Source organism: Nyctereutes procyonoides, unplaced genomic scaffold, assembly GCF_905146905.1.
Source record: "Nyctereutes procyonoides isolate TBG_1078 unplaced genomic scaffold, NYPRO_anot_genome, whole genome shotgun sequence".
NCBI lineage: Eukaryota > Metazoa > Chordata > Mammalia > Carnivora > Canidae > Nyctereutes > Nyctereutes procyonoides.
The window spans coordinates 51,615,249-51,638,165 of NW_026575142.1; the positions used below are offsets into that span (position 1 = coordinate 51,615,249).

Genomic DNA, 22,917 nt, shown 5'->3' on the forward strand with positions numbered 1-22,917 from the left:
GCAGCTTCAGGGGTACCTGAAGTCAGTTAAGTGTCTGACCTTGGCTCAGGTCATGATCTCAGGGTCCTGGGATGGAGCCCTGTGTTGGGCTGCCTGTAAGTGGGGAGTCTGCTTCTCCCTCTCCCTCTGCCCTTCCCACCACCCATTTTCTCTTTCAAATAAATAAATAAAATCTTTAAAAAGAAGGGAAGAGAAGAAGCAGCTTGCGTGTTTCATTCCACCATCCACCTGGACAGACACTTTGGCGATGAAAATGTCAGCAGGCCGCCTGGCAAGTGGCAGACCAGCGGGCCAGTGGTGCAGATCACCTTGAACGATATGGCAGGGAGCACAGGACACAGCAGAAGCCCCGAGAAGTCGTCCCCATGTGGAGAGGCCATTGGTAATGGCAGTGAGGTTTGGTTCTACTCCAGGAAACATTTTCAAAAGGTAGGAATTTACCCTGAGGGTTCTTTTGCTTCCTCTTTGTATTAAACACGAAACTCACCTTTCAGTCTTGGTGATTGGTCCTTTGGATTTCCCCAGTTACATATGCCTACTTGAAAAATCCAGAAACGTGTGGAAAGCTTTGATGTGCATAGTGCTTTCGAGCGTGGGCTCCAGAGCTGGACTGTACCCTGCTTGTACCACTAGAGCAGGCTCTACCACTAATACCCTCCTTGTTACTTCCGTTCGTACCCGACCTGTTCAGGCCTCTGTTGCCTCGTCCGTAAAATGGGAATAACTAACTAACTAAATAAATAAATAAATAAATAAATAAATAAATAAAATGGGAATAACAAAATTGTCGATCTCCTTGTTGTGAGGATTACATGAGTTAATACTCATTGAACCCTCAGAACAGAGCCTGATACGTGCTAAGTCACCCATTCAATATTAGCTACTCTTTTTGTGTATTATCCTAATAGTCAGAAAATAGTGATTTGGTGAAGATATATTAGAGATGAGGGGGTTTTGGGGGTCATTTTTTTAAAGATCTTGTTTTTAAATAATCTCTCCATCCAACGTGGGGCTAAAACTCACGACCTTGAGATCTAGAGTGGCTCGCTCTTCTGAATGAGCTAGCCAGCAGGGCACCCTCCTGGATCATCTTTTTAAACAAACTTTTAACTCTGGGATAGCTCTAAGTTTACAGAAAAGTTGTGAAGATCGTACAGAGAATTTGTGTCTACCCCTCCTCCAATTTCCCTGATTTTTGGTGTCTTGCATTCTCATGGGCCATTTGTTAAAACTAAGAAACTGATATAGGTACTTTGCTATTAGCTAAATTCCAGACTCTGGATTTCACAAGTTTTCCCATTAACATCCTTTTCTCCAGGATATAGTCCAGGGTAGCACATTGCATTTCGTTGTCACATCTCCCTCACCTAGAATGGCTTTCAAGCTTACATCTTTTTTGATACCAAGGGAGGGGACTCTTGGGTGGCTCAGTGGTTGAGCGTCTGCCTGCGGCTCAGGTCATGATCCCAGGGTCCTGGGATCGAGTCCCACATCAGGCTCCCTACAGGGAACCTGCTTCTCCCTCTGCCTCTGTCTCTGCCTCTCTCATGAATAAACAAATAAAATCTTAAAAAAAAATTAATAGCGAGAGAGGGATTCTTTATGGAGAAGCCTGTTAGAACCCATAATGTTAAGCAGAGAAACTAGAGCTGCTGGGGATGAAGTGGGACAGAGTGGGACCTGCCTTTGTTGCCCTCTTCCGCTTCTGTGATTTGGAGGAGCCCTGGCGATGCGAGACTTGACTATCACCACGGTATGGCCTCCTTGTTTTGGGGGGAGGAGACTGAGGACCCAAAATGGAGAGTTGACAATGCTGGGCGAAGCTGGGGACCTAGGAGGGTCAGGAAAGGATCCTGGCAATGCCCTGATCCTGACTGACCCTGTTGTGGAATGGATGAGTGAGTAACAGCCAGGGACTCCTTCTCTGTAAAGTGGGTTCAGTGGTCAGTGATACCTCACAGGACTTAATGCCCCCAGAGGAGCACAGTTTTCCCTTTGTGAAAATTAAGTGAGCCAAGGTGCTACCTTCAGGGGTGGTAGCCTGAAACACAGTAGGTTCTCAATAAATGTTTGAAAAAAGAAGCCTCACAAATTAGGAAACTTTATCCTGAGGGTGTATTTCAAGAAGACTGGGACAAATCACGACGGCACAAAGGACAGTCATTCATAAGGAAATCTGTGATGCTCAGGAGTGGAAGCAGTGTTTGAGTTTCTGATAAGCAGGATATACTGTCTGTTTTTATTCTTGGAGGCTTTTATCATACAATACTACATTATGTTGCAGTCTGACTTTCACACAAATTGGATCCCAAAACTTCTTACAGGAATTAAAAATACAAACTCGTGGGCAGTATGTGTTTTATAAATTACAGAAAACAGTCGTGTAAAGACATGGCATAGTAAGTGTAGTTAAGGCTGCAGCAGGCACTGATACCCAGGAGGGAGACATGGCTGAGGCAGCCGAGAAGGCACGGGGGCCGGGAAGCCGGATGAGGAGAGCAGGTGCACAGTGTGCTGGTCGGTGCCGGGAGAGGTGGAGGGAGGCCGTCTTCGGTGGGGCGGCTGGATGAAGAAGCTGGGGCAGTGGCGACAGTGTGAGTGAGAATCCTGGGGAAGTAAACCCTCTATCCCTAAGACTTTTTTATTTTATTTTATTTTATTTTATTTTATTTTATTTTATTTTATTTTATTTTATTTTATTTTATTTTATTTTAAAGGTGTTATTTTTTAAGAATGGTTTTAGGTTCACAGCAAAATTGAGAGGGAGGTATAGAGATTTCTCATATCCCTCCTTCCCCATCCACACACCTAGTCTATCCACGTCCTCCACCAGAGCGGTAAGTGTGTACAGTCGAGGGACCTGTGCTTTTGTTTTTTTAAAGATTTTATTTATTCATGAGAGACACACACAGAGAGAGAGGCAGAGACACAGGTAGAGGGAGAAGCAGGCTCCATGCAGGGAGCCCGATGCAGGACTGGATCGCGGGACTTGATCCTGGGACTCGATCCCGGGACTCCAGGATCATGCCCTGGGCCGAAGGCAGGCGCTAAACTCCTGAGCCACCCAGGGATCCCCAAGGAACCTGTGCTGACACATCATTATCACCCAAAGTCCGTCTTGGTTTAGTACATTCTCTGGGTTTTGGACAAATGTACGATGACACATATCCACCACTGTGTCATACAGGCTATGTTGCTGCCCTAAAAATCCTCTGTCATCTGCCTCTTGTTTCCTACCTCCGACCCCAACATCTGGCAGTTGCTCATCTTTGTCTCCATGTATATCCATGTAGGATCTTGTAGAACGGGACCAACTGACTTTTGGAACCTAATCCCCATTGCTTTTGCTCACTCTTGCTTCTGTCACACCATTTTCTCAGTCTGGCTGTTCCTGCCATCATCACCCGCTTGAACTGACATTCAAGGTCCAGCACCTCCTCCATGAAGCAGGCCTTGCTTTCTACCTTTTGCCCCTAAGCAGGAAATAATCACTTCCTCCCAACATTCCTTTCTGCTTGGAATCTGGCAGACATATGGCAAATACTTGATGAATGGATGGTCGGGTACACAGATGTGCAGAAAGATGGATGCACAGGTTTGACACTGCCCATTGTATGCTCAAATTTAGTTCCTTTAGGGCTTTAACTTGCTCATCTCTACAACGCCCCCCCCCCACAGTATGAGCACTGAGAAGGTGCTCTTCTATTCATCCATCCTTCTATTTAACCCCCTGCCCACGCACCCCCCTCCATCCACATATCTACCTACCCGTCCACCCACCAACCTATTCCTCATCCACCCATCCATGCATCCATCCATCCACCCACCCACGCACCTGCCATCCATCCACATACCCACCTACCACCCATCCGTCATCCATCCATCCATCCCATAGGAGACTTTCAGGCACTATTCAGGGTTGTAGCCATGGATGATCAGTCCATTTGTTGATATTCTGCATAGAGAAAGTAGTATTCTTTGGGATGTGTTTTTATACCTGTAAGGTTTGTCTGTAATTTTTCTTTTTCTTTTGACACATAAGGGCTAAGGAAGAAATGGTTTGTTTCGTCTGCACATGTCATCGGTGTTCAAAGCAAATGCTCTCTCATTCCTTCAGCTGGCTTTGTGCTAAAGAGAGCTCACTGGGTTTAGAAAGGCACTGTCTCTCAGGGTATGTGGCAGTTCCTTAGTGACTTGCCTTAGGGATAAATGCCCGTTCCAGTGTTTTGAAAGATGGTGCCAGGATGCCACAGTGCTCCTGGTTGGGCTTCCTTGCTAATGTTTTTACTTTTATTTTTTAATATAGTGACAGAATGAATACCGCTGAGGTGGTAAATGGGAAAAAGAAGTGCAGGGGAGTAAACTGTCTGTTTCTTGGGGCCTTATGTATTAATCACAGGAGGAAGCATCAGTCACGGCCAGATGCGAGAGCCAGGTGACTTACGTTCATGCCAGGTCGAAATCAGAGTGCAAAATCGGGAGGAGTGGATGACGTTCTGCTGGGGAAGCTAAAGGTCCTCAGAGCAGCCGTGCTGGAGGATCAGAGACACCGTATAGCGCGGTGGTTCAAACCTAAAGGAGGCCGGAGTCACCCTGGAGGGTGTACCGCCTGACCCCACGCCCTCTGACTCTGATAACCTCACAGGTTGTGCCGAGGCTGATGGAACCACTGATCTAGGCCAGACCTCTGGTTTCTTTGCTTCTTAGAGATGGGGAAGTGAGACCCGGCGATAGGTGGAAAAGACTTGCCCAGAATCACGCAGCTTGTCCTGCAAAGCTAGAGTCCAAACCAGGAGTCCTGACTTGCAGAATGTTCTATCCTGTCATCAGAGACAGTCCGGGAACTGTGGTATTTTTAGTTCTACTGCAGAGTGACAGCCCGGTTCCACCAGCTTTGCCTGATCTGGTCATAGACTTAGTTTTCAGGGCCTCCCCTCAGCTCTCTCTGGCTATCTTTTCTTATGCAGTTGAACCACATCTGACCTCTGCTGTGCCCGAGGAATTGCATTTTTTTTTTTTTTTTTTTTTTTTTTTTTAGGAATTGCATTTGAACTAGAAGTGATGTAGCCCTGTGGTGGTCGGAAGGCGTGCACGTCAGCTACTCAAACCTTGACTACATGATGTAATCGTTTTCTCATCTGAGCACGAGGACAGTGCCACCTCCCAGGGCTGCAGGGAAATGCTGAGCAGCCCTCAGTGTACACTCTGGGGGTGTTAGCATCTGTTGCGATCCTTAGTACTAAAGAGGTTAACTGTGGGCCCAGGCTCTCCTAGTAAGTAGGGGGCTTCCTGATTATTGTAGAGGGAAGCTAGCGACATGGCTTCAGGTTTGGAGCACTGGGTTTCAAGTCCTGGCTTTGTTACTTATTTGCTGTGTAGTCTCGGGCACGTCACTGGACCTCTCTGGACTGAGATTTGAAGCAAGTAGACTTTGTTTATGTAATAGGGCAGCGTAAGGAGCAAGGGGAAGTAGGGCAATTGGGAAGAGGTGGAGATCTGTCTACGGGGAATGGGTTTTGGGTTTATGGGGGAATGAACCTGACTGAGCAGGGGGCCGGTGGAAGGTGCTGGGTCGCCTGAGGCTTGGTGTTGGAAGGAGCAGCAGGCCTAGGGGTGGTCCAGTGATGGTTGACTAGGCCAGCCTGCCTTGAGAGGAGCTTGCCCACAGTCCAGGAGAGATGTCATCACTCCCGTGCCAGGGTCAGTGGAGAGAGAGCCTCCAGGACTGCGAGCGAGGGGTAGTTGAAGTGAGGTGGGCACCAGTGTTGGAGCGTGACTGGGGAATCTGGCCAGGGTGATGGCATTTGCTTTGGACTGGGGCCTCGAGGCACACTCACGGTATGGGCCAGCTGAGTGATAAGACTCAGGATTGACCATGACCCCTTGGTTGCTGGGCTTAGTGAGCAGCGAAGAGATTAGATTAGAAAGGTGCTGAATATGTTGCTCTATCTTTCATGATGGGTTCGGTCTGGGAGAGGCCTGGCTACCAGTTGGGGTGGTCCTGGGGAAGGTAAAGATAAGATCTCCGCAAGTCTCAGTTTTCTCACCTGTAAAATGGGGATCGTACTGATGTTATCTCTTCTGCCTAGATTAAAGACTAAAGTACAGTTGCCCCTGGATAATACAGGTTTAAACTGCACAGGTCCACTTTTTTGAGGATTTTATTTTTTGATAAATACAGTACAGTACTGTAAATGTGTTTTCCTTCTGATTTTTTTTAATAACATCTATTCTGTAGCTTTGTTGCAAGAACACAGTGTGTGATGTATGTAGCTTAACAAATACGTGTTAATCGACTCTTTATGTTATCAGTAAGGCTTTTGGTTGTTTTGGGGAAGTCAAAAGTTATGCACAGATTTTTGACTGGGCAGAGTTGGTGCCCCTAAGCCCCGCATTGTTCAAGGGTCAACTGTACTTGTCCGTGGGAAGGCAGTTCTTGCTTAAGGGGCACCAGACCAGTGCGTGTTGTCCCTGTTGCAGGGAAGCCCAAAGAGCAGGAGGTGCAAGAGGTACAGCTGCAGGAGGACGCTGGGAGATCATCCTAGGGGGGAATGTGACAGCTGCTGCTGTAGAGGGTCAGGGATGCTGGGAGGGTGTGGGGTTTAAGAGCCCATGGAACTATTGCTCAGCTGGGCTCATTCAGTGCATACTCTTCTCCTTTCGCAGTGGAGCTTTCGCCATGGCTGGGCCTGGGGACTAGGATGGGGGGACCCTGCAGTACCCTCGGTTCACCAGTGGGAGAGGAGCCGGGTTCTCGTGCTGTTACTTGGACAGAAGTATGTCAGGGCCTTGGGTGGAAGCCCCACTATGCTTAGAGAGACCTGGGGATTCAGCTTATGTCACCGATGGGGAGAGCTAGGGAGGCCCGGTGGGAGGTCTGTCCACAGCTGGGGGGCACTCCCCTGTCCCCAGGAGATGCCTGGGCTCTGCAAGCCCCTCCCTGCCCACCTCTGCTCCTTTCTCTGGCTGTCCTGGCTCCCCTCCTCATGCTGTACCCCAGCGAAGCCCACAACCTGTCTCCCTTCTCCACACACCTTTGCTGGTCTCTGTTGCCCTGGGGGACTACTCTAAGCACTTTGGGGTGGGTGGCCCCTGTTTACTTGTCCCAGCATCTCCTTTTCTTCATGTCGTAACTCCAGACAATCCACGATCACTCTTCCAGTATTTGTCTTCTGCCCACTGCCTCAAACCGCTCTTCCTTGGCTGGAGTTAAACTGCGAGTCATCATTTGCCTCTGTGGTTCTTTTACCTGGAGGTCACACTGTTGGGCAGTCACAGGGAGCTTCCTGCAGATGCTTGGCTTTTGGCAGCCACCTTGTGCATTAGTGAAGGACTTTTTTGTGCCTCCATGGTTACTGTCTGCCATTCCAGGGACTGGCTAAATAGCTCATTGGTTCAGCTATCCAGGAGGCTGTGGTCTACGCAGGAAACAGACATGCAAACAAAATTGGGGTGCGGGTGACGTGGCGGGTGTGTGTGTACCATATGCAGAGGAAGTGTCCCAGCGGCAGGGTGGAGAGAGCCCATCAGGCTCTGAGGACATGCAGATGTGTTTGGCCATCGAGAAGAAAAAGAGACATTTTGAATGCACTGATGTGAGCTCTGTGTAGCCACGGTCCTCCCCATTCTCTATCATCGCAGAAGCGTGCAGACCCCTCCCGCCCCCCGTGGCTTTTGATTTTGTGCTGTCTTCTGAGTGAAGCTTCGGTTTGGCTCACACACGTACCTTGGACGGTACTGAAGCCCCTCCCAGGCTCCCCCTCAGCCCTCTGGCTCATTGCCCATCTCAGCCTGGTGCCCTGGTGCCACTGGGGCTGGGAGGATTGTCCAGACTGGTGTGTCTCCCTTGGTTTCCCCTGGGATTCTGGACCCCTGCCCTTCTGGGGTGCCCATATCTAGGGCACACTTGTCTCCCCAGTACATGCTGTGCACTTGTCCTTTCCTCTCTTGCTCTCGTTATTTCCATTTAAAGCCCTCTTGAGCAGGTCTGAGTGTCTCCTGCCAGCAGCATTCCTTCTGGTTTACTGGAACCCCACTTCTCATCGTGCCAGGAATGCAGCCGTGCAGGGGACTTAGCAGAGCCACTCTGCAGCCTCTCCTCTCTGAGATCATGACTGCTGGCTGGAGCAGTGGCTGGCGTGGCCCTCTCTTATCTGACCCCCCTGCACCCCCCAAGCAGGAGGCTGTCTTTCCCTTCATCCTCTGTGCCCAGCCTCATCCTGCCTGGGTTCCATAGACAGGCAACAGCCCCTTCCGGCCAGCTCCTCTACCTCACACCGGTGCCTTGCCCATCAGAAGCAACACAGAGGGCTGGCTGGGTCTGCTTTAAGTAGCAGTTCGACATGGTCCCCTAGCAGTGCCTGGGACAGTGAGAAAGTTTTGGTTTAAATTCCCAATTAATTTTATTTCTGGGAAGAAATATATGCACCCTGTGTTTGGAGAATTTTTAGGAGACCTGCTTTGTGAGTGGAACCTAGTGAAAGGCATTTAGCTCTCAGTTTTCCTCCTGTTCTGGTTCTCATGGGCCTCTTTGATCCCTGACTATGCTTTAGGAAAAGCAGTGTCCCCGCAGCGTCCCACCTGGCTTTCCGCCTTCTCACTCACCAGCCCCATGGCCTCTGGGGAAATCCTTTCCTCTGCTGCCCACCTCCACCCTGCCATGATCCCACCCTGCGCTGGTTCCAGGATGGTCTCCTGGCAGCCCCTTGCCGGTCCTATTCTATGCTTCTGCTATCTTGAGTGTGTTTCTGGGCACACTGTCTTGCACGCCTGTGTGTCTTAGCATGTGCTTTCCCGTTGGTCCCGAGGGCCCTTTGTTTCTGTCTCATGAACACCTGCTCATCCTTCAAAATACAGCACAGATGTCTCTCCTTCTCTTGAACCTCCTCTCAATCCCCCAGGAAGAAGTGAAAGCAAAAACAAACCTAAGTCTTATTGTGTGTGATATTGTTCTAAGAGTAGTATATGCTCATAGTAAAATATTTCGATGCAGAACCAAATAAAGGAAATGAGAACGACTCACAAATCTACTATTTAGATACAAGCTCTGTTTTTAATGATCTTGAGGAGTTCCTTTCGGTATGTTTGTGTACATTTGCATTTTGCTGACTTGATAGTCTTACTATGTATATAGTTTTATATATAGCCATTTCACCAAACGGCAGAGCATGAGCACCTTCTCGTGGCATTAGGCATTATTCATGCATGTACTTTTTGATGACTGCATATTATTCCATCTTCAGAATATGTCATAATTTTTATTTTTTTTTTGTTGAGTAGCTGACATTTGATTTTCTAATTTTTCTTTATCGTAAATAGCACTATGATTGTAAATAGCACTGTCCTTTTTTTTTAACGAAATTCATTATCCGTGCTTCTATCACGTAGATTAGTAGGACATGAAATTGCTTGCTCCAAAGGCACAAACTTTTTTTATCCTTAATTTCAGAATAACTCATGGTCACTGAAGAAAATTAGGAACATATGGGAAAGCACAAGGACGAAAATAAAAACCACCTGTAGCTACTTGTAAAAACCAATGTGAAATTTGCTGTATAATTGCATGTGCGCATCTCTCTTTCTAGCTTGGGATCGGCACACAATTCTGTAAACGTCCTGATAGTAAATATTTTAGGCTTGTGGGCCTCATATGGTCTCTGTCACATATTCTTCTCTTTCTTTTTAAATAAAACTTCTAAAAAAAAAAAAAAACACGTTCCTGGCTAGTAGGTCATGCAAATAGTTTGCCAACCTGGTTTTAGCCTCCAAAGTGGGACCATGCTGTACATACTATTTTGGATTTGTTTTCCTCCATACGGTAACTAACTGCCTTCTTACTGTTCCTCATGATTTTCTGTTTTGTACTGCCCACATGGTATTCATGGTTTCTTGCTGGAATGCCCATGCCTCTGATATAGAATTTGAAACATGTTATGTTGTGATTATTTGCTGAGATGTCTGTTTTTCACGTTTTATTTATCTCTTTCTTTCTATCCCCTACAGTGCCTGAGTGGTACTTAGGTACTTGCTCAGTATATCTCGTGCGAGTGTACCCCTCAAAGTGCCTGTGGTCAGGACATTGCTTCTCAAGATTTGTGTCTTGTGCTGCTAGCATCAGCATTACCTGGGAATTGTTAAAAATGAAGAATCGCAGCCCCACCCCAGAATCTGCATCATAAGTTCCTCAAGTGATATATATGCACATCAAAGTTTGAGAAGCAGAACTCGAGAATTCACATCTGCTCTTTTGGGTGTATATTTATTTATAGGCATCCCCTCCCCATTGTTTTCATGGGTAGGAACCTCGTAGGAATGGACTTCAGGTATTCACTAAGTCAGGAACTGGCCTGGTGGGCTGGAACAGTTTGTTTAAGATGTGGCCTTGGCTGCCATCTTGCTTCATGGAACCTGTGTGGCTACCATGGCTTTTGGCTAGAGATGGATGTGATGGTAGGAGAAGCAGACATTTAATTAGTACCTGTTGTGTGTCAGGCCCCGTGCCAGGTTCTTTACCCATGTTCTCCTAAGGGTGAGGCTCGATATTCTCAGCTTGAAGGAGACATGGGGAATCTTGAAAGCCGCTGATTCTTTTATTATTATTATTATTATTTTAGAGAGAGAAAACACAAAGGGGAAGGGCAGAGAGAGAGAGAGAGAGAGAGAGAATCTCAAGCAGACTCCCCACTGGGCGTGGGTATCACAATCCTGAGATCATGACCTGAGCCAAAATCAAGGGTCAGATGCTTAACCGACTGAGTCACCCAGGTGCCTCTAGGCTGCTGATTCTTAACCTTCAGAATCAGCCAGGGAATTTAAGAAATGTATACATGCCCAGCTCCTGCTCCAGTCCCGAATCAGAGCCTCTGAGATGCAGGCTTTGTCATGAGTACTTAGAAAAAATTAAGAACCAACAGTCTAGGCCAGTATCGTGTTGTATGGATGAGCAAAGTGAGCCTCGAAGTGCCCACTGAACCTCCCAGGGTCTTCTGGATTGTAGTACAAAACCAGGCCAGGATCCTGTGTCTTCCCAGGACCAGGTGCTGCTTGCTGGCCTGCAGTGGTGGACAGGAAGTAAAACCCCTTGAAGAGGGAGCACCCTTGTCCTCAGGGTGCTGAAGCCGATGTGCCACAGTGTGGTGAATGCCTTGGCAGGTGGGGCATAGGAAACACACACAAAGTCACCAATCATGTGCTATTTTTCCCCCTCCCTTCTTCCTGGTGCCTGTTTATGACGCTCAGAAGAAGGGGCTCAAGCAAGGTCAACAGCTCCAACAGCTTGATCAAGGCAGTTGCTGTGACATCTTTAGGCCTCCTTCAGCTTTGCAGAATGGGGGGCAATGCCCTGAAAGGCAGGGGCAAAAGAATCTATGTTCTCTCTGATTTTTCACTGGGCCCTCTGAGCCAGGGTATCTTAATGGGAAGCCTCGTTAGCCCCTGCTTCCAGTCATGCCAGCCAGAGGGAAATAGAATGGGATATTTGCCGGGGCTTTGCAAAGACATGCTATGGAAGGGTGTGCAGACATTGCAGAGAGGCCAGGGGTGTGATCAGCACCCTGATTCTGTGTTGGCTGGAATGGGAAGCAAGAATAGCCTAGTGTCCGAGAGGACTGCCACTTATCAAGTGCTTCCTATGCCAGGTACTCTGCTCGCATTATGTTTCTCCTGGTTCTTTAACATCCAGAAGAGGTTGGACGCCCTTCCCCAATGAGCCAGCTGGTATGTGAACCCAGTTCTGCTTGATTTCAAAGTCCATGGTCTTATTTGTCTTGTGACACTGCTTCCCTAGTTGGTTCTCTGTTGATTCCTTCTCACCTGCCACTCCCAGGGATTTCACCAAAAAGCCCACGGAGGTAGATGAACTCAATACTTCAGAACACAAAGAAAGAGGTGTCAGAAAATGGGGTAGACTGCATCAAGTAGTCAGACCTTTTGGCCAGGGGAAGTGTTTAAGGACTGATTGTGTGCCTCTCGGGTAGGAGATTGTCAGGTGGGGAGTCAATGGGCCAAAACGTTGTGAATCTAATTGGAGGAGCCAGTCGTAAGCGATACAAAGTACATTAGATGGGAATGTATAGAGTGGGTACTGGGTGGGCGCTGAAGTCTTGATTTTGTGTGGCCTGCTTCTAGCCACAAGAGCCGGGGTGCTTACTGAGGGTCTGCAGTGGGCCATAGCTTCTGCTTTTGGGGTGTCCTGGGCATGAGGGCCTGTCCACAGGGAGCTCCTTGTCTAGTACAGGGTGGGGGGACATACTCCCTTGTAGACTAAGTCCAGACCTTGTTGGGGGCAGAGGACAAGAGTATGCCTAAGCAGCTTAGAAGAAGCGGTGGGTCCTATGCGCAAGGAGGGCAGGTTGGACCCTAGGGTCGAGGGCCTCAGATGATAAAGAATTGCAGAGTGAGTCCTTTGGGCTTCTTCCTATAGTTTATAGGATCTGCTAAACCAATTTCTTTGCAGGGGGGTGGAGAGAAAGCAGAGGTGCCTTCCTTAATTCAGTAAGTATTTGCTGTGTGGCCACTGTGGGTGGAGGGGGCCGGTGCCAGCCTCCAACTAAGGGTGAGCAGCAGTGAGTTGGAAGAAGAGGTCAGGTGGGGGCTTACTGGGAAGAGGGAGCTGTGTAGGTGAAGGTATGGACCAGACTTGCTCGTTCAGTGCACTTGAGGTGTGGAAGGGTCGTGTACCCCTGTGCTCTCTTTGATCTTAACAAAGCTGACACGTCTGGATTCAATAGCTTGGTGTGTGGGGCCAGAAAGAGCTAGGGGATCCCCAGGTCTTTGGTTTCCTTCTAGTGATTGGACGCTGATGAAGAGTTAGAAAAAGCTCTTAGAAAAAGTTCCATTTGATCTCTATCTTCTTTTTCCCTCCTTCAGCATGAAATAGACTCCACTGTGTATTATTAACCTGCTGGATACTTTATCTTCCCCCACTTCTAGGTGGGAGATGTGCTGAGGGAACTGATAGTACGTTCTGGTGTTCCGTTTGAGCAGCCCAGGAATGCTGGCTTATGGGGAATGTGCATCGCTGCTGGTGTGGAGGCTGGAGACCAGGGGTGGATGGCCGGGTTTAAGCCATGGCCAACACTTTAATAATTTGCTTGTCTGTGCCATCCTCTTAGGTTCCAGGAGCTTCCAGCCCCGTGTCCAGGAACTTCGCACGGCGTAGTGCCTATGCCAGCCAGTGGCTCGGTACATTTTTGCCAGATGCATCAGTGAAGGACGTCCCTCTGCCTTCACATGCTCATCCTGTATGTGACTTACTCTTTCCCTCTTCTGTAGGGTAAGACCATTAAGAATGAGCGAGAGAATGCCTGGAAAGTCCCTTTAAATTTATAGCCTGGAAACTTTTGAAGAATTCATGGAAAAATCTCTTGGGAGTCTCTGGGTAGCTGATAGCCAAGTGCTACACTTGCTAACGTGTAGTACCATTATAAACATGGGCCAAGGTGTGCCCCGACGGCTGTATAGAGGTAGCTCATCTCAGAGCCAGCCTTGGTGCAGATTTCATGAGGTCTGAAGAAAGGGCCGGGAGCGTGCTTGTGTGCACAAAGTGTGTCTCGAGGACAGCCAATCCGTGGACGTGACGTGGGGAGGACAATCTTCAGGCTGTTTTTTGTAGTTGAACCCCACGCTCTGGGGTTTGTTCCAGTACAGGATACCAAAGTGATGGCCCTAAATCGTGGAGTTGCCTCTTGGAATGGGGAAACTGGCTCAGGGGAGCTGGGTCGGGTCTCACATCTTTGTTTCCTGACAAGGTCACAATTCAGTCTTGTTTGAAGCCTCCCCGCTTCCCTACCTCTTTTCCCTCCCCAACAGAGGACCCTTGGCCTCACTCCTGTCAAGTTTGTGGGGGAAAGGTTTTGATGGATACGCAGGAAAAATAAGCCGATGGACAGAGATCCACAGAAGGCAGACCACCCCATGCCGTGTTTGGAGAGTCGTGTCTGGCGGAGCTGCTTCTCACCCAGAAGCCGGGTTGTGTTGGCAGGGCCTCAGGTGGACAGATGCTGCCTTGTGAGACACAGGGTGTGAGCCTGGACTCCTCACCTCCTGACCCTCCATGAACCTGGGTCATGGCAGTGGAGCTCAGACCTGTATGTTTTGGTAGGTCGTGCCGTGGGATCTTTTCCTACTTATCTACCAAGGCCAGGAGCCTGTGGTGTGTGCGAACCCCTTGGAGCCAGATGTGGCTGGCACCAGAGCCCAGGTTTGCAAAGGCTCTAAACGCTGCGGGGAGGAGTTCCTAAAGCATAGGCACAGGTGTGGCGTGAAACTTCAGAAGTCCATGAGTGTTGCTCTGAGCTCTGAGAAATGTTTGCAGACGGTCACTGGACTTAGCCCTGCTGGCAGAGACACCTTCTTTGTCTACTCCTTTTGGTGGCACACAGAGAAAAGGCTTGGGTTTTAAAGCCCAGGAGACCCGGTTGTGAATCTGTGCTCCATTACCTTACAACTCTGTGACCTTGGGCAAGTTGTTTCCCCTCCCTGAGCTCCAGATTCTTCCATCTGTGTAGTATGGGGAAAACATTCTTTCCGGCGGGGGGGGGGGGGGTTGCAGGGATTGGAGACAGTGTCTGTCAAGCGTCCATGCTGGCATGTGGGAGGGTCCCCGTGAGTGAGGCATGAAGACCCTTCTCTATCTGCCCTAATCCATCTGTGGCTAGCTCTCTTGCCCTTGCACAAGCCCCTCAGATTGCTGACTTCATGCCTGTGCTCGTGGAATCTCTACTTTCTAGAAAGCTACCTTTCCTTCTGTGCTTATTTCCATTTGCTCAAATCAAGCTTCCATGTGATTTCTAGGGTGCCCTCCCCGGGCATCCCAGCAGACAGTGGCCTGCTTCCATCCTTCTCCGGTGATGTGGCTTGTTTCTCATCCAGTGCTGTGTGCACATCTCACCTGTCACCTCCCTGAGGTCGGGGTTTCGGTGTGACTCGTCCCTGCCCTCCTACGCGGTGTCTGGCACACAGTGCTGGGTGCCCGGGAAATGGCACTTGGGTGGCTGAGAAAAAGAAGTGATCGGGCGAGTGGGGGACACTCCTCTGCTGTTATAATCCAAGAGGAGGAGAAAATAAATGGTTTAGGGAACACCTGGGTGGCTCAGTGGTCGAGCATCTGCCTTTGCCTCAGGTCGTGATCCTGGGGTCCTGGGATCAAGTCCCACATCAGGGGCCCCCGCAGGGAGCCCGCTTCTCCCTCTGCTTATGTCTCTGCCTCTCTCTCTGTGTCTCTCATGAATAAATAAAATCTTAAAAAAAAAATTGGTTTAGGAATGGAGCGTTAGGCCTGCGGGTTCCTATTTCCTCATCCAGGGTGCGGGTTGGGATTGCCCGGAGCCACAGTTCCTTGAGACTTACCACCTCAGGCCTAAATCTGCCTCCTTTAATTACCTCCTTTCCAGGGAACAGGAGTCCTTGTTGTCTGCCCAGAAGCAGCTAATTATAGCTGCAACCTCCAGGCCCCGGTGCGCTTCTAGGCCACAGGACTGCGCCACCTCAGCTGTCTGTTGACTTTGGGATTTCCTCAGGGATTCTTTATATTTTCAAGTTTTCATTAGGGGCTGCTTTTTATTTCCAAGCCGGCAAAAAGAGTTGAGGGGTACGAACTGTTGAGAATTTTCTAGGAGGATGTTAAGGGAGAGTTAAAGATCTTGAGGAGAATGGGAAGAGGGGCAGAGTGGCTTGAAAAGGAGGCCTCACAGTACACGTAGTGATGTCCACAAGAGTGGCATTGGATAATGGTTTCCCCAAGAAAGCTGCCTCACATTTGGTGTTGGTGACCTCAGGGTCATGCTATTGCAGCTCTTCTGTTTTCCTTTGAAATTTTTTCTTTGGTAAATTTTTTTTAAGATTTAAATTCAATTAATTAACATACAGTGTATTTTTAGTTTCAGAGGTAGAGTTTTGTGATTCATCAGTTGCATACAACATCCAGTGCTCATCACATCATGTGCCCTCCTTAATGCCCGTTCCCCCAGTGACCCCCTCCCCTCCAGCTACCCTCAGTTTGTTTCCTAGAGTTAAGAGTCTCTCATGGTTTGTCTCCTTCTGATTTTGTCTTATTTTTCCCTCTCTTTCCCTATGATCATGTTTCGTTTCTTATATTCCACATATGAGTGAAATCATATGGTAATTGTCTTTCTCTGATTGACTTATTTTGCTCAGCATAATACCCTCTTGTTCTATCCACGTCTTTGCTAATGGTAAGATTTCATTTTTTGGATGGTTATAATGTTTACCCCCCCCCCCCTTTTTGAGATAGAGTATGCACGAGATGAGGGGGAGGGGAGGTGGGCAGAGGGAGAGGGAGAGGGAGAGAGAGAGAATATTAAGCAGGTTCCACGGCCAGCATGGACCCTGTGGCAGGGCTTGATCTCACGACCCTGAGATCATGACCAGAGCCGAAATTAAGAATTGAATGCTTCATCAACTGAGCCATTCAGGTACCCTTTAAATTTTTTTTTTAATTTTAAAAGATTTTAAGTAAATATAGTAAAAATAGAGTGAAATAATACAAAAGCATTTGTAAAAGAACAAGAATTATCCTATTTCTCTCCACCCTGATCTCATCCTTCACGTGTAACATTTTTTTTTTTGTTTTAAATTCTTCCGGTGGTGGTTGTCATCTCTGTAAACAGTGTGCTTATATCTTTAGTGTTTGAGTTATTAGTTTTATATATGCCTTCTGACTTTTATGATAGGCAGGGATGAGCTTGTTTACACCCCAGTGGTACTTTGCATCCCTCCTTCCCAATTGTTGACAGTTGCATCACTGATTTACTCTCTCTCCATGTCCTTTGTGAGTTTTCTTTTTTCAGTCTTTTTTAAAATTTAAGTTCAATTTGTCGACATATTGTATAACACCCAGTGCTCATCCCATCAAGTGCCCTCCTTAGTGCCCATCACCCACTCACCCTATCCTCTCTCCCTATCCTCCCCTTACATAACCCTTTGTTTGTTTCCCAGGGTTAGAAGTCTCTCATGGTTTGTCTCCTCTAATTCTTCCCACTTAGTTCCCCTTCTTTCCCTTATAATCCCCTTTCCTTTATGAATTTATATAATGTGCATAGATCATCATTTCTTGCTATATCAACTTTGGACAGTGTCTCTTCACCCGCCATTTTTGTAAGATGAAGATGCTGGAGCTTCTCTCCACCTTTCCTGTCTCACTTCTGTTCATAATTTGTCACTTATGTTTTATGTGACATTTCCCTTTCTCTCATTTATAATTGGTAACGTAAAATGCACTTGTGCATAGTTTTGTAACTATACTGAGTCTTCCGTGCTGTGTCTGTGGGTTGATTTCAAAAGCTGAAAACAATCAACATTTACTTTATGATTTCTAGGTAAATATTGCTCAATACAGAGCTAAGTCATGTGCTGTGGTTTCATTTCCTTTTCTAGGGTTCTGAGGTCACCACCTTCAAGCCACTCACGGGGGACTGAACTTTCCCTTAGCATCACAATCTAGCACATTCTCCTATTTCTCCTCCAGTTGTTTAAAATTGTCCCAGGTTTTTGTTTTATTTGCATGGTGAACTTCTTGCCTTTTCTTCTTCTGGCTCTTATTCTTTAATATTCTTGGAGTCTAAGTTTTTTTTTTTTTTTTGGTTGGAAGAAGAAAATTAAGTATTTCCTGCCATAACCTATATATCTTCTTTCTAATTGCTCTCTTGCTTGTTTGGAGTCTCTTCTGTGTTTTCTTTTGAAATTGATTGATTTTTCTTTTATACTGGGCTGGTTTCTCTAAATTTGGTCATGATTTCTCATGCCATCCTTTGTTTTATTCTGGAGTTTCTGATTGCCTCCTTCTATTTAAATCTCCAGCCTTTCTCGTAGTTTCAAGTATTTCCAGGCTCTCATGGAGGAATCCTGAGTCATGCTATTAGCTGTTAGTCATCATCATTATTTTTCCAAAGCAGATATATTATTAAAATATTATCCACCAGTATTTTCTTATACATATTCTTACTAGGCAGTTTGTTTGCTCTTTTTTTCTCCATTGAATATTCATTAACATTTTCAAATTATTTTATAATTCTTGTGTTTGTAATGGCTACTCCTAGTCCATCGATTAGATGTATATTTTCAAATTGAGCCATTTACATATTTTTGTATATATATCGTTACCAATTTCTGCCTCATAAGTAACGCTGTTATGAATATTTTAATGCATTAGTTTCTTTTATGAGTGCTTAGTAGGGAAAGAAAACTGGGAAATCTGTGACATCATCTTTATGGACATAGTCCTGTGATTATGCTCACGTTGGATTCTAGTGAGGATCACTTGACATTTCTTATTAAGGAACATTTTTTGGGGGAAAGGTGCAGTAGGAAGGAGAGAAGTACTACCTCTGAATCAACATGTTGAGTTTTCTTGGCAGCTTAGGAAGAACTAGTGTGTCTTATTGCAAACCTGTTACTGCATAGAAATCCACTGAGTATTGCCCTCTTTAAATGAGGCATCTGGGCTCAGCTGTGGCTGTGTGACTTATACCCATGATGTTGCTATCACCCACAAGCGTTGTGTATTTTTTTTCTTTTTTGGCCGAGTATTATTCAGCATCATCACCTCCAGCTGGATCACCTACTTCCTTATTCACTGGAACTGTCTTTCAGTGACTGTTGGAAAAATCAGAATCATTCTCAAAAACCAAAGAGGTACTCCCATTGAGAATATTCTACAAGACCTACAGCTGCTTCTATACATAGTTTCTAAAGAAGGGATTTGAGCAATGGCATGATTATTAGAATAAAGGGACCACTGTGAAAAACTCCAGTCGTAAGAAGCCTAAATTGTGATCTGTTGAAGAGACTGCCTGACTGTTTTATTGTCACCCCACGGCTTTTTGTTGCCATACAATTTCATCAGTCTGGCAACATTTGCTTTTTGGTATTTACAAAGTCTTTGTGACATAATTACATAAAAGTGGAACCCTTGCCTTTGAAAAGCTTTGCAATTCATTGATGAACACTGATCACGTGTGAAAGGATACATTCCCAGTTGCTTTCAATTCTGAGCTTAATGAGTCAGAGTCTAATTGTTTTGGATAATGGGTGATGATACTGTACTGAAGGTGATGCTGAGACACATAGATCCAGAATATCATAGCCTGGAGAGGATCTGGTTCAACAGTCCCAATTTAATACAAGAAAAGGGGAATCCAGAGGGGAGATGGCCTCACTTAAGGTCATATAAGTAGTTAGTGCCAGAACCAAGTTTTGTCTCCATAGTTTCTCACTTCTGGTCTCTTGGATTTTCTTATACCATCTCATACAATTGAAAACATTTGCAATCTTTAATTTCTAGGTGTCTAGACTGAACTTCATGGGCTGGAAATTAGAGAGATTCTCCATCGTGTAGAAAGATGCAGAATATTTAATAATGGAGAGAATACATTTGCCTGGAATGGAATGAGGAAGAATTTAAACTCTGAGACATAAGGAATCATTCCTGGGATGAGAGAAAGTAGTAGGCCAGCCAGTGCCCTCTGTTATGGTTTAATTGGAGCCATGCTGTTGTTTCTAATCATAGGGGAATTTGGGGGTTTGTTCTTGGTTAAGATGCTTCCTTTCCCTAGAATACAGATTCTACATCTGTTAAACAGCAGAGTTGGACTTGGTGGGCTTGGCTTGGTGGACCCTGCAGCTCTGAGCTCCACGAGTCCACGATTCTGGGTTAGGTCCTATGTCCAAGATGAGTTGAGAAAAATAAGCAAGTCTGTGCTGAATCATGACGAGTATCACCTGCTTTGGTCTGGCTGGGAAGTAGGTCAGAGCTTGGCAGACATGAAAATGTGGTTGGCTCCTGCTGCAGGTTCTGGCTAGGTCTCCCTCAGACACCTGCCTTAAAAGGGGTCTGGGGAGAAAAAGCGTCTGGGGGAGGGGCTGACACGTTGAGGGGGAGAAGAGCCAATTGTGGTCCTAGTGCTGCAGTGATTGACAGGAGAAGGAGCTGTGCGAGGGTGGGTGGGGGGGAAAGGAAGCACAGCTGGTAACTGGCACAGAAAGAGAGAAGCAGGCGTATATTGACTGCTCATCATGTATGGAACTCTGGCAAATACATATTTTTTAAAATTTTTATTTATTTATGATAGTCACACACACAGAGAGAGAGAGAGAGGCAGAGACATAGGCAGAGGGAGAAGCAGGCTCCATGCACCAGGAGCCCGACGTGGGATTTGATCCCGGGTCTCCAGGATCGCGCCCTGGGCCAAAGGCAGGTGCTAAATCGCTGCGCCACCCAGGGATCCCAAATACATATTTTTTTTAAAACTACTCCCAAATACATGGGAAGTAGGTGTCATTATTTTAATGTTAAGGATGAAGAGACTGAGGCTTGGCGAAATTAAGTCATTATTTATTTTAAAAGATTTATTTATTCATGAGAGAACACAGAGAAGCAGAGACACAGACAGAGGGGGATACAGGCTCCTGGCGGTAACCTGATGTGGGACTCAATCCCAGGACCCCTGGATCACGACCTGAGACAAAAGCAGACACTCGACCACTGAGCCACCCAGGTTTCCCAAGATTGAGTTATTTGTCCATGGTTAGATCACTCGATGACTGATAGGTCAGGGAGTCACTGTTGAGTCTGGCTCCGTCCAAATTCCCTTTTCTTTTCTTGGTCCATGTGTGGCCCGATGAAGGGGACAGGCACAGTCCAAGGCCTCATCCTGCTTGCAGTCTGGGAAGTGAGACAGACAACAAACAAGTAAACAAATCTCTGCTGTCAGAGAGTGGAAGGTGCTATGCAGGAAGGATCATTAGGGGACAGCGGGTGACATAGCTACATCCTAGTCCAATGCATCCCAGCACAATAAGATCATGTTTTACTGAGCTGGGCTGGCCCAGGAAACTGGACAGCTCTGGGCTGAGATGCTTGAGGTTTGACTTTAGCCCCAGCTATGCTCTGAACCAGCTGTGTTTCTTGGAGAAGTCACCTCCTCATTGTTAATATTGAGGACAGAAGACTCTGTCCTTCCTACCACACTGGATGATGAGGGAAGAGAAAGTGAACCAATGTGATATGCAACAATTTTTAAAACCTCAATAGGTTATAAGAAAATACAAGGAATGTTTCCACTAGTTTTGGTCAACTTTCAAAAGGAGAATTCTTATGGGTACCTTGAGGGAACATGTTTTTTTGGTCACTTCTGTAGTTCTAGAATGAGGACCCCAGGCCAATCTAAGACAAGTTTGGGTGAGGTTTGGGACCACTGGAACCTTGTAGCAGAGAGCTGGCCTGGGGGATGTGCCATTGGAGAGAGGAAGAGAGATGGGGGGACTGTGGCTGGGGCCAGGGAGGTGGATGGGATATTTGCAGGCGATGGAAGTCAGATTGGGTCCAGCTTTGCATACAGTAGGGCAGTGGGGCACGTGGACAGTAGGAACTTATTGAAGGCCTACTATGTTGCCAGGACATGGCTGAGGAGCGAGTGGCGTAGCATATGTCGTGAATCAGTTCACTGTTTTCTCTAAGCTTGCCCTCTGTTGAGTCCTCTGGTTGCTCAGGGGTCATGTGCTTCTGGCCCTGAAGGAGCATCCTACCTAGTAATTAATCTGTCCTGTTCCACAGAGTGTGCAGATCAGCATTTAGTTTAGTAGGTAAGTTATCCATGTTGATGGGGATGATATTTAAATGTGTATAATACCCGGTACTGAAGGGACACCGGCTCTGCCAGGGGAATCTTTGTTCCCAGATAGGGGAGAGGTCCTGGGGTCTTCAGGGATGGTTTGGGAAAATTGGGGTCTCATCTGGGGGCCTTGAAACAGAAGCTTCTTAACAGCAGGCAAAGAAACACTCAAATATTTTAGCAACATGTGTCACTGGATCTCTGTGAACTGGGAAATACCAGCCTTGCATTGGTGTCCAGTACCCTTCATGCCATCAGTGTACTGATGTGCACACAAAGTACGATGGAGAGAATGACTGGATGGAGAGAATGAAATGATGGAGAGAATGACCCCCTTCATGGGGTCAGTGATGTGGAGTTGTTTTGTTTTTTTTTTTTTTGTAGTTGGGTTTTGTGAGATGAATAGGAGTCTGGTAAAGAATTTTTGAGGCTAAAGGGAGAAGATGGGCAAGAGCACTATTGTGTGAAACAGCATGGACCTTGACTGGTTGAGGGATTGGAGCAGAAGGGATTTTTGTGCTCAGGGGCCTGTGAGTGAGCACCATGGTACTGCTGACAGAGCGGGGGAGGAAGGAGGGACAGCAGGATGTCCACGTTATCCCTCTCACCAGGGAAGGGGAAAGATCTGGACCTGGAAGGAGCGGGTGCATTTTATCGTTATTTTTATTGTAAGTCATAGATAGCCGCCATGTGCCAGGTGTGAGGCAGTTTGCTAGCATGGTCTCTGATCTGCCAGCAGAGGTAAGGTTTTTGTCATTCCCTCATCTTACAGGTTAAATCAGAACTCAGCGTGTGCCTTGCGCAGTGTCACACAGTGGCATGCTTGCCTTTGAACTCAGGTCTGACAGCAAGGCCTGAACACCCCACTCCAACACCATGTAGCCTCTGCGGCCTGTGACTTTGTAGTGACATCTATGAGGAACCGGTGTGTTTCTTGCATGGAAGTGTAACTTGTAACAAAAACTGGAGCCTCTGCTGTCGTTTGCAAAATGAGGATTAGAGTCCTTCCTCCAAGCAGTGGCAATGCTCAGGGAAGAGGGAGCCTCGGCTCAGCTGCCTTCCCGTCCCCTTGGCAAGACCATTGGTGGGGAGATGGCTGCTTCAGTCTACCTTCTGCTGCATATTTCTGGTCTTGTGATCTAGATCTTTCTCAGAATACCTCAGCAGTGTAGTTCCTGGTTGGGATTTGGCCTCTCCTGTAACTTTAGGGCAGGTGAGGGCACAGGTCTGTGTGTGGTCAGGCACAGAAGGGTGACACGGAAGGGTTCTGTGCATGGTCTGCTGGAAA

The 22,917-nt window shown here is 47.0% G+C and overlaps 1 protein-coding gene across 11 annotated transcripts in view; it reads left to right on the plus strand.

Moving 5' to 3' along the window:
- LPP (LIM domain containing preferred translocation partner in lipoma) overlaps positions 1 to 22,917 on the plus strand; it is a 674,822-nt gene that overhangs the window by 16,808 nt on the left and 635,097 nt on the right. The window contains exon 1 of one of the 11 annotated variants that reach the window (XM_055308462.1): positions 16,346 to 16,433. The exons of the other annotated variants lie outside the window; for them this stretch is intronic. The gene's annotated coding sequence lies outside the window, so the exon portion shown is untranslated. Of the gene's footprint in view, positions 1 to 16,345; positions 16,434 to 22,917 lie in introns of those variants that run through there. 11 annotated transcript variants of the gene reach the window in all.